This window comes from Leptonychotes weddellii, chromosome 9, assembly GCF_054177405.1.
Source record: "Leptonychotes weddellii isolate Sample4059 chromosome 9, ASM5417740v2, whole genome shotgun sequence".
In the NCBI taxonomy this organism is placed as follows: Eukaryota; Metazoa; Chordata; class Mammalia; order Carnivora; family Phocidae; genus Leptonychotes; species Leptonychotes weddellii.
This window is the reverse complement of record NC_138377.1, coordinates 69,729,198-69,743,494: the sequence shown is the minus strand read 5'-3', so window position 1 is coordinate 69,743,494 and position 14,297 is coordinate 69,729,198. Positions and strand designations below refer to the sequence as shown.

At 38.3% G+C, this 14,297-nt stretch overlaps 1 long non-coding RNA gene across 2 annotated transcripts in view; it reads right to left on the bottom strand.

The window, feature by feature from the left end:
• Positions 1–14,297, bottom strand: part of LOC145723277 (uncharacterized) — a 248,758-nt gene that overhangs the window by 79,331 nt on the left and 155,130 nt on the right. Inside the window, exons 1-2 of one of the 2 annotated variants that reach the window (XR_014148203.1) lie at positions 6,999–7,047; positions 1,190–1,277 (exon numbers count right to left, since the gene is read on the bottom strand). This is a non-coding gene — a long non-coding RNA (uncharacterized LOC145723277). Of the gene's footprint in view, positions 1–1,189; positions 1,278–6,998; positions 7,048–14,297 lie in introns of those variants that run through there. The other variant, XR_014148202.1, reaches the window with a different exon arrangement.

Sequence of the window (14,297 nt, the reverse complement as noted above, 5' to 3'; positions counted from 1 at the left end):
AACAAACAAACAAACAAACAACAACAGGTGGGTTTTGGCCTTGGACCAAGGAGGGAAACTTCTTCCCTCAGCTCTGAAAGGGAGGACATAAAGAAGTGGTCAAAAATCCAGAAACTGGAGATGAGTGCATTCCTGTCAGAGAACACTGAGTTTCTCCCCAAAATAGGGGGGCTCTCTGGTGAAAGTGAAGTGGCTACACTGGGAGGCAGGTTAGTCATGAGAGGAGAGAGGTCAGAATTTGGAGTAATAAGGGACAAGGGAGTTTACCAGGGACTGTAACTCCACTCCCCCACCCCCACCCCCCCATAGAGGGACTGGCAGAGGGGTGGGAGCATCTGGGCAGAAAGTGTTTCGCATCCAGTGCTGGGTGCTGGTTGAATAGCAGTTCTGAGCCCTGAACTGGTGACAGAAGAGGAGGAAAGATGAAGATCATCAGGGTTGAAGAGGTTAAGGAAAGGTGTTGACGTGTCTTCCACATGAATGAGGAAAACCTCTAGGACGGTGAATGGAATTGCTGTGGGAAAATATTCAGCAGTGCTTCTTTCTTCAGTGAATGCAGACAAGTGCCCTGGCGATTGGTAGAAAACATCTGTGAGGAAACACTGAACACAGTATAATGTAATGGGTGTCAATCCAAAAAAGACAGGAATTTCCGAATAAATGTAGAAAATCAACCATCTGGAAGCAACAACTTGATGTTTAGGAAGTTGACCTCTATTCTGCTTAGAAATATGAGAATCAGGAGAGACTATTCAACGCGTTTTTTGTTTTCACCTTTTCTTCTCTTCCAATGCATAAACCCAAATCTGAGGTTTACTTTCTGCCTCTCAACTTGGAATATCTGGCGATTGTTCATGTCGGCTCTCATCTTCCCTAACTTTTAATCCTTGGCCTATTTAATCCTTGGCCCACCTAGGTGGGTATTGCCATTCTTGTCATTATTCTTTGACACTCCAAATTAAGCAGGTTTACGTACTTGTTTATTTGACTGTCATCAGGAGACATTTTGCCTTTTGTTAAAAATGGGCCTGTTTGAGCAGGAACTGGGCTGGGGTTTGGATATGAACATTGGAACCCTAAAATCCCAACCATGTATATAGATCTCTCTCACACTGTCCTTCTTTCTTTGCTTCCTCCCTATCATCCTAACTTGTGATTCTTTTTGTCGTTCTCTTTTATTATTTCTTACCTTATTCCTTCTTTAAATCGGACATCATTCTTAAATATTCTGAAGCCACACAGATGCCGCCTCTCCTTCATCTCTGAACCTAGAATCTCTAAAAAAGAAGAAAGAAGCAAAGACACACCCATAAATAAAACTCTACTTGTCCAGGCACCAGGGCATCCAAATCTATTTGTATCATTAATTTGCCTTTGTGTCTTGTAAACCCAAATTTAGTTATATACTTCCCAAGTTTTGGCCATGGCCTCTGATAACTCAAATTGTCTCCCTCAATTTCCCCCTGTAGAAAAATATCTATCATTTACCCCATCATTCTTCTGAAACTGGTAACAGATTTAATAGTTTAAGCTACTCTGTTAAAAAGGAAATACCTTTTTAAAGTCAAAATAAAGCTGGTGTGACTGGAAGATTGGCATCATTAAAAGCATGTTACTTAAGTAGCTAAGATGTATGCTAAACGTAAGTGGTTAAAATAATTTAAAATGAGTTTTTATTGTAAATTAGAATATATAAACATTTAAACCCCACTTTTGAGTGAAAATTGACCTATTTGAGGGATTTTCTCATTTAGCCAATGTCTCATTGTCTACAACATAAAGATAAAAGGAAGTATTTGTATTTAGGCTTGCATAAAATTAAAAATACATAGATTTGATGCATAGAAATGGACTTAGTAAAAAGTGAGGCTTCTTTCTGTTGAATAAAATAAAACAAGGAATAATTCTTGATACACATTTAAGAATATGTTATTAGAAAAAGAGTGTCTCAAAAACCTATTGTATCTTTTTTCTTCTTCCTCTTTGAGTAACTCAGGCAGGAAACCTCAACATTTTATTTGATTATTTAAGAGTTCCCTTTGGAGTGGAAGTAGATGGAGCTTGATATCACTATGTATAAATAAATAATTTGAAGGTTTCTATGTCCAGATAAAATTCTAAAATCAGATAAGTAGGTTTCATTTTATCTCTTGTTATTGTAGTGGTGGGAAGCCTAGTTTTTCCCTCCCTCCATGGCCTGTAGTCCTCCCAAGATTGCTCCCTCGGGCTCCCCTGTGGCCTGAGGGATGTATTTAGGATCTCATCAACCCTTTTAATCTGATTGCCATTCTGCATTTTAATCTCTGCTCCTCTGCCCTCTCATAAATTGGGAAGAACTGCATTGTCTCCCCCTTCTCCCCACCTCCTAAACCACACTCAGTCCATAGCAGCACAGGAGTGATAAATGCCAGATTATAGATTTGCTTCATTATGAAAATGTGTTTGGTGACACTTTTCTTCTGACAGTCAACAATGTAAGAGTCAGCAAACAAGCTTATGACTGTGTGTGCCATTTCACATCACGATGGTTGTTAGTGATGGCTGCATGCTTTATAAAAAGGTAAATGGAATTCATCAGTTCATTTCTTAATTTTTTTTAACAAATATTTGCTTAACACCTAAAATATGCCAGGAATTAGGCGAGGCATTCAGAAAACAGAGATGAATAAACACGTTCCCTGCCTTCAAAAAAAAACAAAAAAAAAACCCCTCACAGTCAAGTAAAGAGATAGTCATGTAAATAAATTATTATAATAAAGTAAGACGGAAAATAAAGTATAAAATTCCATTTCAGCACAGAGGATGAATGACTAACAAGACTGAGAAGAAGCTCAGGAATAGTCAAGTTGGATTTCGCACAAAAGACAATGTCTGAACCATGTTTGAAAGAAGAATATGAGACAACAGAGGGAAGCCATTTCCAGCAAACATGCCCAGAAAAGAAGAAAAAATAACATAATTACATACACGTCAATAGTTTGGCATATAGAGAACATAAGATGAGAGTTAGCATATTACTAGAATTGAACATCATAAACTCCTTTGAGGAAATAATGACATTTGTTTTCAGTATCACGATTTCCTCAACTTGGTCTATTCCTGAAGTCTCACGGTAAAGCAGAAGGAGACAGGTATGGCTCCCAGAATCGTAGAAAACCACATCAGATTCATGATGCCTTCCAGGAACAGACAATGTGATCATCCAAGCCCAGTTCAAAGGAGTGAGTGCCTTTGACAAATAAGGAAAAGGTAAAGGTGATTTTTCTAAGACAAAATAAAATGTACATTATTCCTGTGTGGCCCTATCACAGCACAGAACAGAATTTGTAGGAATTTCGAGAATTGTAATACCTAACAGAACTCATCACCAAAAAGCATACCACAAGCAGAATCATTGTTTCAAAGATCCCCGTTTCTTATCACACCTGCATTCTTCTAGAGCATTCCCACTGCGACCATTCTTTGACCTCACAGAGAACTGCAATCCTTTATCCTTATTGCTTCATTTCTAACGACCAACCCCCTCAGGAATTCACTTCCCTCCTTCAATAGCCCTCGTTCCAGAGCCCTTCTTTATAATGACTCTTTTGTAAGCACCCTTGGATTCCCTGGGCTCTTTCTCCTTCCATCACATTCAGTTTGCAAACCTCACTGATGAATCCAGCAATGCATTTCCTCTGGGCCAGCATCTACAGAGCTAAACACTGCTGGGCAAAAATCTTACCACAGAGAAACTGTGATCATGATTCATTAATGGTCACCAGCCTCAAATACTCATTCAACACTGAGAGATCAGAGTGACCTCCCCCTCACCACCACAGCGACTATTCAACACCTTGTCCATGTCCCTCCTACTGTCCAACTCTCTTTATTTCTCGGCACATCACCTGCTTCAAAACTCCCTGAAGACATAGAAACCACATAATACATTCCACGTTACCTTCTCATTACCAGATCTACATCTGCAGTCATCCAATCGTCTCCCCTCTTACTATGAAGGAGGAGCCAACCTTTCTTTCAGAATTCTATCTGTTCTGTGTCTCAGGTAACTATCCCCTTTCCTATTTCTTCCATGTCTCTCTAAGGGATCATTTTCATCAGCATTCACATACTCTCTAATAGTTCTCACCTTCTAAAAAAACAATGAGAATCAAAACAAATCAAATTCCCTATCCCCAATTAGTATCTAATTTCTCAGCTTCCCTTCAGACCCAAGTTCAACCCCACTCTCCCCAAGGCAATCTTGCTTACACCTCCATAATCCCAGCTCCTTCTCAGATCACCACCGATTTCTATGATCAGACAAGTTCTTGCATTACTCAACCTTTCAGCAACGTTCAAATCCTTTCCCACCCCTTCCCTCCCGACATAGCCTTTTTGCTTCTTCAGTCATATACTCTCCTGGTCATATTTCTTTGGTTCTCCCTTCTCACACCCAAAGCAGAGCCCAAGGTGAGGACTGGTGTGCAAGTAGTTGATGTGAAAGGTGATCCAAGTGGGCAGGTGTTAGGGACTTAGTAGAGTAAGAAAAGCAATAGAATTGTGTTATCAGGGTCCATGTGGTAGGCCAGAGGGGTAAAGATATTAATTTCTCTGAGGCCTCCTGAGGAGTATACAGCACACTTCCCCTTAATTGTCCAAAAGACTGCTGTTCCTTCCTTCTTTACCTATTGTTGAATTTTTGTGGTCCTCAGAGCTCAGTCCTGGGCTGTCTTTTCTCATCAATTTCCTACCCCTTCCCAATAATCTCAGACATTCTCATGCTGTATGTGGCACCCAAAATGTTTACAACCAATATATTTTTATCCACCACATAGATCGCTATTCCAAGTAGTCATCGCTATTCCATGACTTCTCAATTTGGAGATTCATCAGGCATCTCATATTAAGGATCTCCCAAATAATCCCTTGAACTTTCCCCATTCCTGCCCCAAATCTGCTTCTTTAATTTTTATCATAGCTTAATAAATGGCACTTCCATTCACTCTGTTATATGCAATAGAACCTGAGTCATTTGACAACCACCATCTTCTCCCTTCCTACATCCAATCCAATACCAAGTTCTACCAATTGTACTGCCAACTTATATCTAAAATTTGTCCACTCTTTATCATCTCATTCCTCATCTAGACAATTGCAAGAGTCTGCTTCCATTTCTGTCTTCCAATCCACTTTGTACACAATAACAAGGATGATCTTTCAAAAGCAGACATCAAATTCTATACTCCTCTGCCTAAAGGATTTAATTGTCTTTCTATTCTCTTGAAATGGTAACAATTTGTACCAGTTTTCTGGGGACACGTCCTGTTCTCTGCCTGTTGTCCTTGCTTAATTATCAGCAGGATCCACTTTCATTCTTCAAAGTATCTCACTTTGGACGATAACTTATATGGTCACCCTATTCTTAAATACAAAATTCCCGTATGATTTACTCTAACCTCATCTCCTGTTATTCTACACTAGCCAACTTGAAGGCACCAACCATTCTCTGCTTCAGAGTCCTGGCGCATGCTGTTACCTCTGAGAACAACGCGTTCCCTCTGAACCGTCTGCCAGGCCAACTCCTACTCTCTCACCAAGAGTCCACTTAAGGCCACCTTATAAAACAGGTATTTCTCAATTCCATAATATAAACCATTTCTACCAGGACGCTTACTTTTTCTGTATCTTCTCCCTTTCATTCCTACTGTAATTATAAATTTATTTGTATCCCCACTGGATAGTAAGCATAAGGGCAAAAACTCCTATTTGCCACTTAGTAATGTCTATTCAAGCACAGCCTGGACCCCTTGTGGGTGTTCTTTAATATTGTTGAAAGAACAGAGGACAGGGGAGAGAGAAATACCAGCCAAGGCCTTTTAATACACCCATTTTTCTAAATCTGAACAAATACAAATTGTCTCATCACTCTGACCTACTGGAGCGCAATGAAGATGTTGAAAGAAAATGCCAACATAAGAGGTGCACATAAAATTTTCTCGTACTTTGTGAACATGAACAAGACTGTCTAAACACAATGGAGACAAATTCCAGAGAGGCAATTGTTGGTAAAGAGGGGAGCTTTATTAGCTCTCTCAAAACAGGAAATTAGGCGAAAGAATAAAATAATGGAAAATTCAGCTCAGAACAGAAAAACATTCATATGAGAATATATACCGAATTAGTTCTCTCATGACGGATCATAAATTGATGCCATTTTAGAACCAGAAGGACTGTACATGCGAGTTAGTTCAGTTCTATCATCTTGCAGGGAAGGGAGTTGAGACCCAGGCAGCGGAGGTAAAATGAGCAAGTCCACAGGAATGAATGGTCTCCCATATTTCTGTATAATGAGACAGGTCTAGGGCAAAAACACCTGTTATTTCCTAGTGGCTAATACAAAACCTAGTTAACATGTACTACTTAAGAAATGAAAATAAATACACTGGTTCTATAAGAAGATAGCCTTTAGGTAATCTTTTACAACAAAAGCTGTCTTCTTCACCCCATCAGTCTCCTATCATGAAGAGATTAAGACGTTGTAGTAAAAAAAAACAGAAAACAAAACAAAACAAAAAATACATGTTTGTATTTATAGAACCCGGTGGCAAAGGTGAATTATTAAATTACATTTCAGGGCATTCTTTTTAATGAAATAGAGTATCAACTATTGTCATTTAACTAATTAATTATTTTGTTTTATTTAAGTAAAATGTGTTCTTAGGTTTCTCCTCTTTGACGGGCTTTATTTTTCACTCTATAAAGAGACTATCTCTATGTCAGTGATTTTGACAGTGAACTCATAAATCCCTTACTAAGTTTTAAGCCTTCCAAAACGGACACATATTTCACAGACGGGTACTTGCTTTAAAGAATTCTGTTCTAGCCTCAGATACTGGATACTTTTTTACCATGTGAAAGTCACATATCCTTTTACAGAAAGCTCACACCATTTGTTTTTCAAAACGAACCAAAAAAGTCACCCATCCATCTCCCCACCCTGAACAGAAAGGTCATACCTATTGTAAGAAGTGTGCCTTCCATGGATGACCCGCATCATTGCCTCGCGGCTGCATGAGAAGCTACAATGACAGGATTAACACAAGGGCGTGTAACACTGCTCCATGCCAAGATAAATATCCTATTGTAACTTCTGAGAATGAGGGGCCAAACATTTTCCTCACAGACATTCTATGCCCTCAGAAATTCCTCCCTAAATTCTTCTGACCAAGTCCAGATTTATTGGCTCAGAGCTCTGACATATATAATGTTATTTGTCTGACTGTAGAATGTAAATATGTCCTGTTAACTCTTACGCTGTATCCTAGCTTTACTAAATATGAAAATTATTTTACATGTTTAAATATGAATATTAAAGAATGCAAACGTTTTTAGAGTATGTTAAAGAGCATAATTTCTATTCAATAAAAACACAAAGAGCCTCGATGATACAACAAATGAATGGAATGGAGAGATAGACATGGAAAAAATTATTTACTCATCAAGACTCTCCAGTATATGACGTTTTTCCAAGCTGGAAAACTTACCGTGCAGAATATTCTCCACCCAGAAATGTAAGCCAGTATTTAGCCGTTACGGAAACAATGACTTTGAAGGCTGTGAAGAACCCCATGTGAGGTTTTCATTACAAAGACCTTATTTTAGATATGTCAGGTCTGACTTGGAAATGGCAATTACTTTTATAGAAGTTCAGGGCTTGACATTTTTTCTTAGGTATTGTGGCTTCCCTTTTTGGGGGAGAGGGGAAAGTAACTAATGATGCCCTGGAAACGATTAACTTAAAAAGAAACAGCTAAGAGTATTTGATCGTCCTTTGATGAAGTGTGAACACTAGACCCCTTTCCCCCATAGTGGAACCGGACTAAGCTAGCTTTGAGGGAAGGAAAGAGTGTAAGTAGAGGGAACGGGAGGAAGGCATTTGTTACTGTTTCTTTATCTCAGAGAAGCTATTTCAAGTGATCACTGGTGGGAACTGCTGATAGTCAATCTCATATTTTCACTCCACGTTTGACATCAATGTTGTCAATACGACATAATCGTCTCTGTCAAAAGCATCATTCATTTCCAAACTGCAGAGTTATTTACAGTCGTGTCTTCACTCAATGTAACACTACCACTCAACACTCAGCTGTCCCTTCTCTGTTTTAAGTAAACGTTTGGGCAGACTTTTAAAGAAGCTCTATTTTAGGTTAGGCTAACAACCTGAAAATGAACCCAAAGAAAAAAAACCTCTTCTCTTGTCCAAATACCATTTGGACAAACGGATAAAGTTTTTCACAAAAAACTGGCATTTCAAAATGAGTTCTGTTTGGTAAGAGACATGGTGCTGAAAAGTGACATTTATAATGACAGCAATATGGATCCCCAATAAGAAGACGGGGTTGCATTTTGCTCTAATTATAGCTGTTTTAGATGTGTGTGTGTGTGCATTTTTTAAAAATTTGGAATCAATTATAATAATGTAGCTTTCAGTTAAGCACCTACTCTAAATCTCTGTTTACAAAAACATGGCTGATATGAGTCTTGGAATACAACTATACAGCAAATATTATGAGGAAAACTCTGTCTTAGGCTTCTAAGCACCCAACTGAATAACGATTCACTTCATGGCTTCTATGCACCCAGCATGGTGCTAGGCACTATATATAGCAAAAGAGAGAACAATGGCAATGTGAAGGAAACCAGGGCTATTGGAAATCAGGCAGTGTTTTAAAAAATAAATTTACAGGTCTCTTCCTTCTCTTATGTCAGAGAACACATTTTGAAACCCTTGGTATAACCAGAACTCTCTCTTTCCAAGAGGTAACCACTATGTCCTTTTATTAGCAGAAGACATGATAATAGCTAAAAAGAGGTGGGTGGAGTTCTGAAAATGAGAAGCAGGCTTAAAGCTAATTGGACAGACAACAGAATTTTGGTGGTCTAATGACTTTCAGAAGCTATTTGTCCTTAGTGCTCTTCCCAAGAAAAATATAAATGTCACTATCTCAACCGATGGGGTTCCTTCCTCTTAATATGAAATACATCAAGTATATACACTGAAAAATAAATCAGGCATTCTAAATACATTTTTATTTTAGAGAGAGGGAGAGAGAGAGTGAATGGGGAGGGGAGAAGGAGGAAGAGGCAGAGGGAGAGGGAGAGAGAGAATCTTAAGCAGACTCCATGCCCAGCACAGATCCCAACATGGGGCTCCATCTCACAGCCCTGAGATCATGACCTGAGTTGAAACCAAGAGTTGGATGCTTAACCGACTGAGCCCCCCAGGCACCCCTAAATACATTTTTGTCATCTGAACAAAATGAAACTTGGTTCACTTTGAAACCAGTGCATTTTAAAATAAAAGTACCTACTACTTACTGTGAGCCTACTGTGTATAAATGATCTCATTTAGGCCTCCCTCCAGACCATCAGTCTGTTACCATATAACTCCCATTTTATAGATTGGTCAACTAAAATGGACAGACCTTCAGGGATGTTCTTAAGATTCTGTAGTTACTATTAATGGTGGTATAGCTAACCTTACCATCAACATAAATACTATGACTTTTTCATGGGTTTTCTCATTTAATTCTGGAGATAGGGGCTATTAATATCCTCATTCTATAGATGAAAAAAAATAATAAAAAATCTTAGGCTTTCAACAATTTGTGTATAAGATCTTACTTAACTAGTTCATGATTGAGCTGGGATTTGAACATAGGTTTTATACTGAAAAGCCAGTGCTTTTCTCATCTAGCCATAGTCCTCCAAGACCAAAACCGGAACTTGAAGCCATATCTTTTGTTTTTAGTAAGTGCACAAATTCCACTTTACCTCACTGTCCTAACAGAAGCTTAAGAACATCAAAGTGGTTGCTTATTGTCTTCATTTCCCTCTCTTGTGATTCGCTTTTGTCTCCCTCTTTTTTTTTTTTTAAAGATTTTATTTATTTGACAGACAGAGACACAGCGAGAGAGGGAACACAAGCAGGGGGAGTGGGAGAGGGAGAAGCAGGCTTCCTGCTGAGCAAGGAGCCCGATGTGGGGCTCGATCCCAGGACCCTGGGATCATGACCTGAGCCGAAGGCAGACGCTTAACGACTGAGCCACCCAGGCGCCCCTGTCTCCCTCTTCTTCACCCCATGCTTATTCAAGCCAATCCAGGACTCCTGGACTCTCCATTTCATGAGAATCCTTCCTTTTACATTGATGATCAGTTGGTTCCTGGGGCCAATGCTAATGTTTGTTTTTCACTGTATTGTGTTTTACCATATTTCCCCAGCTTGTTCTATAGCACCTCCACTAACAGGCGATCAGGCTCCTAAGAATGTGGACCATGCTTCACGCTGACTGTCCCATACTGTAACTTTCTCCAGTGGGTGTCAAAGGATAATATTCTTAGATATTCTCTATAACTGGTTATTTTTAAGAGCCTTGACCTCAAAATCTCTCTCACTGCTATAGTAGGTTGCATTGACTATAGAGCCCCGTCTTCTTTCCTCTCAACCTCTTGCCTTTTCCCTCCCATTTTCCATGTGGTTTGCTTTTTCTGTATTTCATTTTCTTTTCTATTTCCACATGTGCATTTTGCTCGATCCCCATCCATCCTCATCCTGCTTTTCATGAACCCTATATCCACCATTTTCTTGCTCCCACAGAATGAAAATATCTTGAGTCCCACCTTTTTTGTTAGGTACTCACAGTTAAGACAACCAGAAACAATATCTCTAGCTACAGAGCAACTCATACATAATGATAGATGTGAGTTGTTTTTAATAAACACATCTTTTATCATGATTATTACTGTCTTCATGCTTGTCTATAATTACATGTGTTATGCTCTGGTTCACCTTCCTACTTCTTATGTTCTTGATTAACATTAGAAAAATAAAAAGTTAAGTTAATAATCATTAGTTATTGAATTGTCACCTCCTCACTCTACTTATTGACAATAATTTGGAAATAGCAAACACCTCTTCTGATTATTAGGCCATCCATTTACCATGACCTGGGGCCACTTCGAAGTGATTAATGATGTGTGAGTTTGCTGCAATATTAAAAAGATCAACCTGAACCTTAACTCAAAGCATAACAACATCTTTAGAGCCTTAGAACAATTTTGCTCATTTTTTTTAATTTCTAGATGCCTACAATCATATAAGTAAATCTCTATTACTTCTTAACTTTGAAAAAATAGGCTTAAATAATGTATATAAAATTCAGTATCTATAGTTATTGTGAAGATGTGTAAGTCTTTTGAAATTTGTTAGCAAGTGATAAGCAGCCTTGGATAAACACACACACACGCATACACCCCCCCCACACACACACGCATATAATTCCAAATGAGAAAATGGAAGAATTCCTTTTGGGGACATTTTACTCGTAGGTATTACAATTCTTTTGGATATTGCAGAGTCCTTCTTGAGTCATCTCTTTCATTTGAATAGTAATTTACAGTCTGCAATGCATTTTTTAAAACTTATTATATCTCACTATTTCCTGCAAGGTAGCTAGGGCAAATAACGCTAGAAGTGGACTGATATTAGGGGATATTAAATGGCTTTTCAAGGTCATGTACTAATCTGGGGCTTAAACTCAGTGTTCTGATTCCTACTTCATGTTTTTTTCTATTCTATCATGCTTACCTAGATATTAGATAGATATATACTACCCAAAGTGAAAATTAAGCTTTAATCCTTTAAATAGAAAAAGGTTTAAAAAATTTATTCCATTATAATCTATTTGATCTGGTATGATAAAGGAAAGAACATTCTGATTAATTTTATTTTCTGGTTTCCAATTTCCAAAAATTCAAACCTGGAAAAGATACATTTGACATCATGAGAAAATGTAAACTTTAATCCAAAGGACACTTCAAAATCTTATAGTACTTGAAGGTTATAATTTTTTTACATTAATTTCTACTGTTTAATAGTGTCAGCTAAGAGATTTCCAACTAGAACAGTACACCAAAGCACTTTTTTTTTCTATATGGCATTACTCTCTAGCTGTGTCAATAAAAATACACCACAAAGTAATAAGGGTTTTTTTTTCCCTCAGAGCAGAAACATTTTAAATGCTTGCACATTTTGAGGCAAAAAGCTTTCAATTATGTGAGAGTACTTTAATTTTTCTAAGTAAGGGCTTCTTCCTCATTAAAATAATGGTTGCAGATATTTTGAAAATATACTTTACTATGCTTTCAGATGAAATATTTATTTTCAGTAATCATCACTTCCACTTTGAACACCAAGATCTTAAATAATTACACATCTTTTTCCAAATGGCCATAGGTATTGAGTGAAGAAGGTGAGAAAGAAGAGGAATATGGAAGCTAAAACGAGTCATAAAATAGAGAAGAAAAGCTAACCCCACTAAAGGTGTGTTTTGTGGTATATTAGTTTACAACCGATGCTTACTGAATTACCACAGACTTAGTGGCTTAAAACAGCACAAATTTATTATCTTATAGTACAAGTGGTCCAAAGTTTGAAATGAGTCTTATGGGGCTAAAATTAAGGTGTCATAAGAGCTGTGTTCTTGTAGAAGCTCCCCTGGAGAAACCATCCCTTGCCTTTTCTGGCTTCTAGAAACTGCCTACATTCCTTGTTGTGTGGCCACATCACCCAACCTCTGCTTTCACTGTCACACCTCTTCTAACTCTCCTGCCTCCCATTTATGAGGACCCTTGTGATTATAATGGACCCATGGCTGATAATCCAGGATAGTGTCCCCATCACAAGGGCTATAACTTAATCACATCCACAAAGTCCCTTTTGCCGTGTAGGCTTGGGGTATTGGGACATGGACAGCTTGGGAGGTCTTTCTGCCCATCACAGTGTCCATAAAACATTGTAAATTTTATTTTTATTTTTTTAGGATTTTATTTATTTATTTGACAGAGAGAGAGAGTGCACAAGCAGGGGGAGCAGGAGAGGGAGAAGCAGACTCTCTGCTGAGCAGGGAGCCCAATGTGGGGCTGGATCCCAGGACTCTGGGATCATGACCTGAGCCAAAGGCAGATGCTTAACCGAATGAGTCCCCCAGGTGCCCCAAAACATTGTAACTTTTAAATCAACATAGAGATAGTGGCATGTTTGAAAAGAAACACTCTTACGTGGAATTGATTTCTTTAAATGGATATTGGAATCTGGGTAGGAAAATATGAAGTGCTAATGTTACATGTCAGTTGTTTTTTAAAGTACTCTTCATATTTGATTAGTAAAGCTACCATGTGAAAGCAGTCTTCCAAAGTGGAAGTGTGTGCTTCCCCTTATAAAGTAGCATGTAAAATTTTTAGATTGTGAAGAAGTGTTTTGAGCCAAATGTGTACTGTGGAATATGTTAATAAAATGAAGTTTCCAATTAAAATTGGCATTTGTGAGTCTCTTGCTCACACCTACTACAAGATCAGCTGTGACCTCAGTAACATAAGTGGTGAGGAAGGCCAGAGTGTAATTTTTAAACTGGTTTCCAATCTAACAGTGTCCCCATGAATGAGGAGTTAAGAAAATATTGTGCCACCAAAATGAATTGAGGTAAGGCAAACTGATTTTTGCCTCTTATTCAAGCACTATCTCATCCTATGTTTTTAAAGTTACTTTCAATAACACCTAGAAATTGGGCAACTTAAAATGATTTTTTTAAAGACTTTGAAACAAATAACTTTACTATTTAAAGACTTCAGTCAACATAGATCAATGGAACAAAATAGAGATCCCAGAAATGGACCCTCAACTCTACGGTCAACTAATCTTTGACAAAGCAGGGAAGAATGCCCAATGGAAAAAAGACAGTCTCTTCAACAAATGGTATTGGGAAAATTGGACAGCCACATGCAGAAGAATGAAACTGGACCATTTCCTTACACCACACACAAAAATAGACTCCAAATGGATGAAAGACCTCAATGTGAGACAGGAATCCATCAAAATCCTAGAGGAGAACACAGGCAGCAACCTCTTCGACCTCAGCTGCAGCAACTTCTTCCTAGAAACATCGCCAAAGGCAAGGGAAGCAAGGGCAAAAATGAACTATTGGGACTTCAACAAGATAAAAAGCTTTTGCACAGCAAAGGAAACAGTCAACAAAACCAAAAGACAACCGACAGAATGAGAGAAGATATTTGCAAATGACATATGAGATAAAGGGCTAGTATCCAAAATCTATAAAGAATTTATCAAACTCAACACCCAAAGAGCAACGAATCCAATCAAGAAATGGTCAGAAGACATGAACAGACATTTCTGCAAAGAAGACTTCCAAATGGCCAACAGACACATGAAAAAGTGCTCAACATCGCTCGGCATCAGG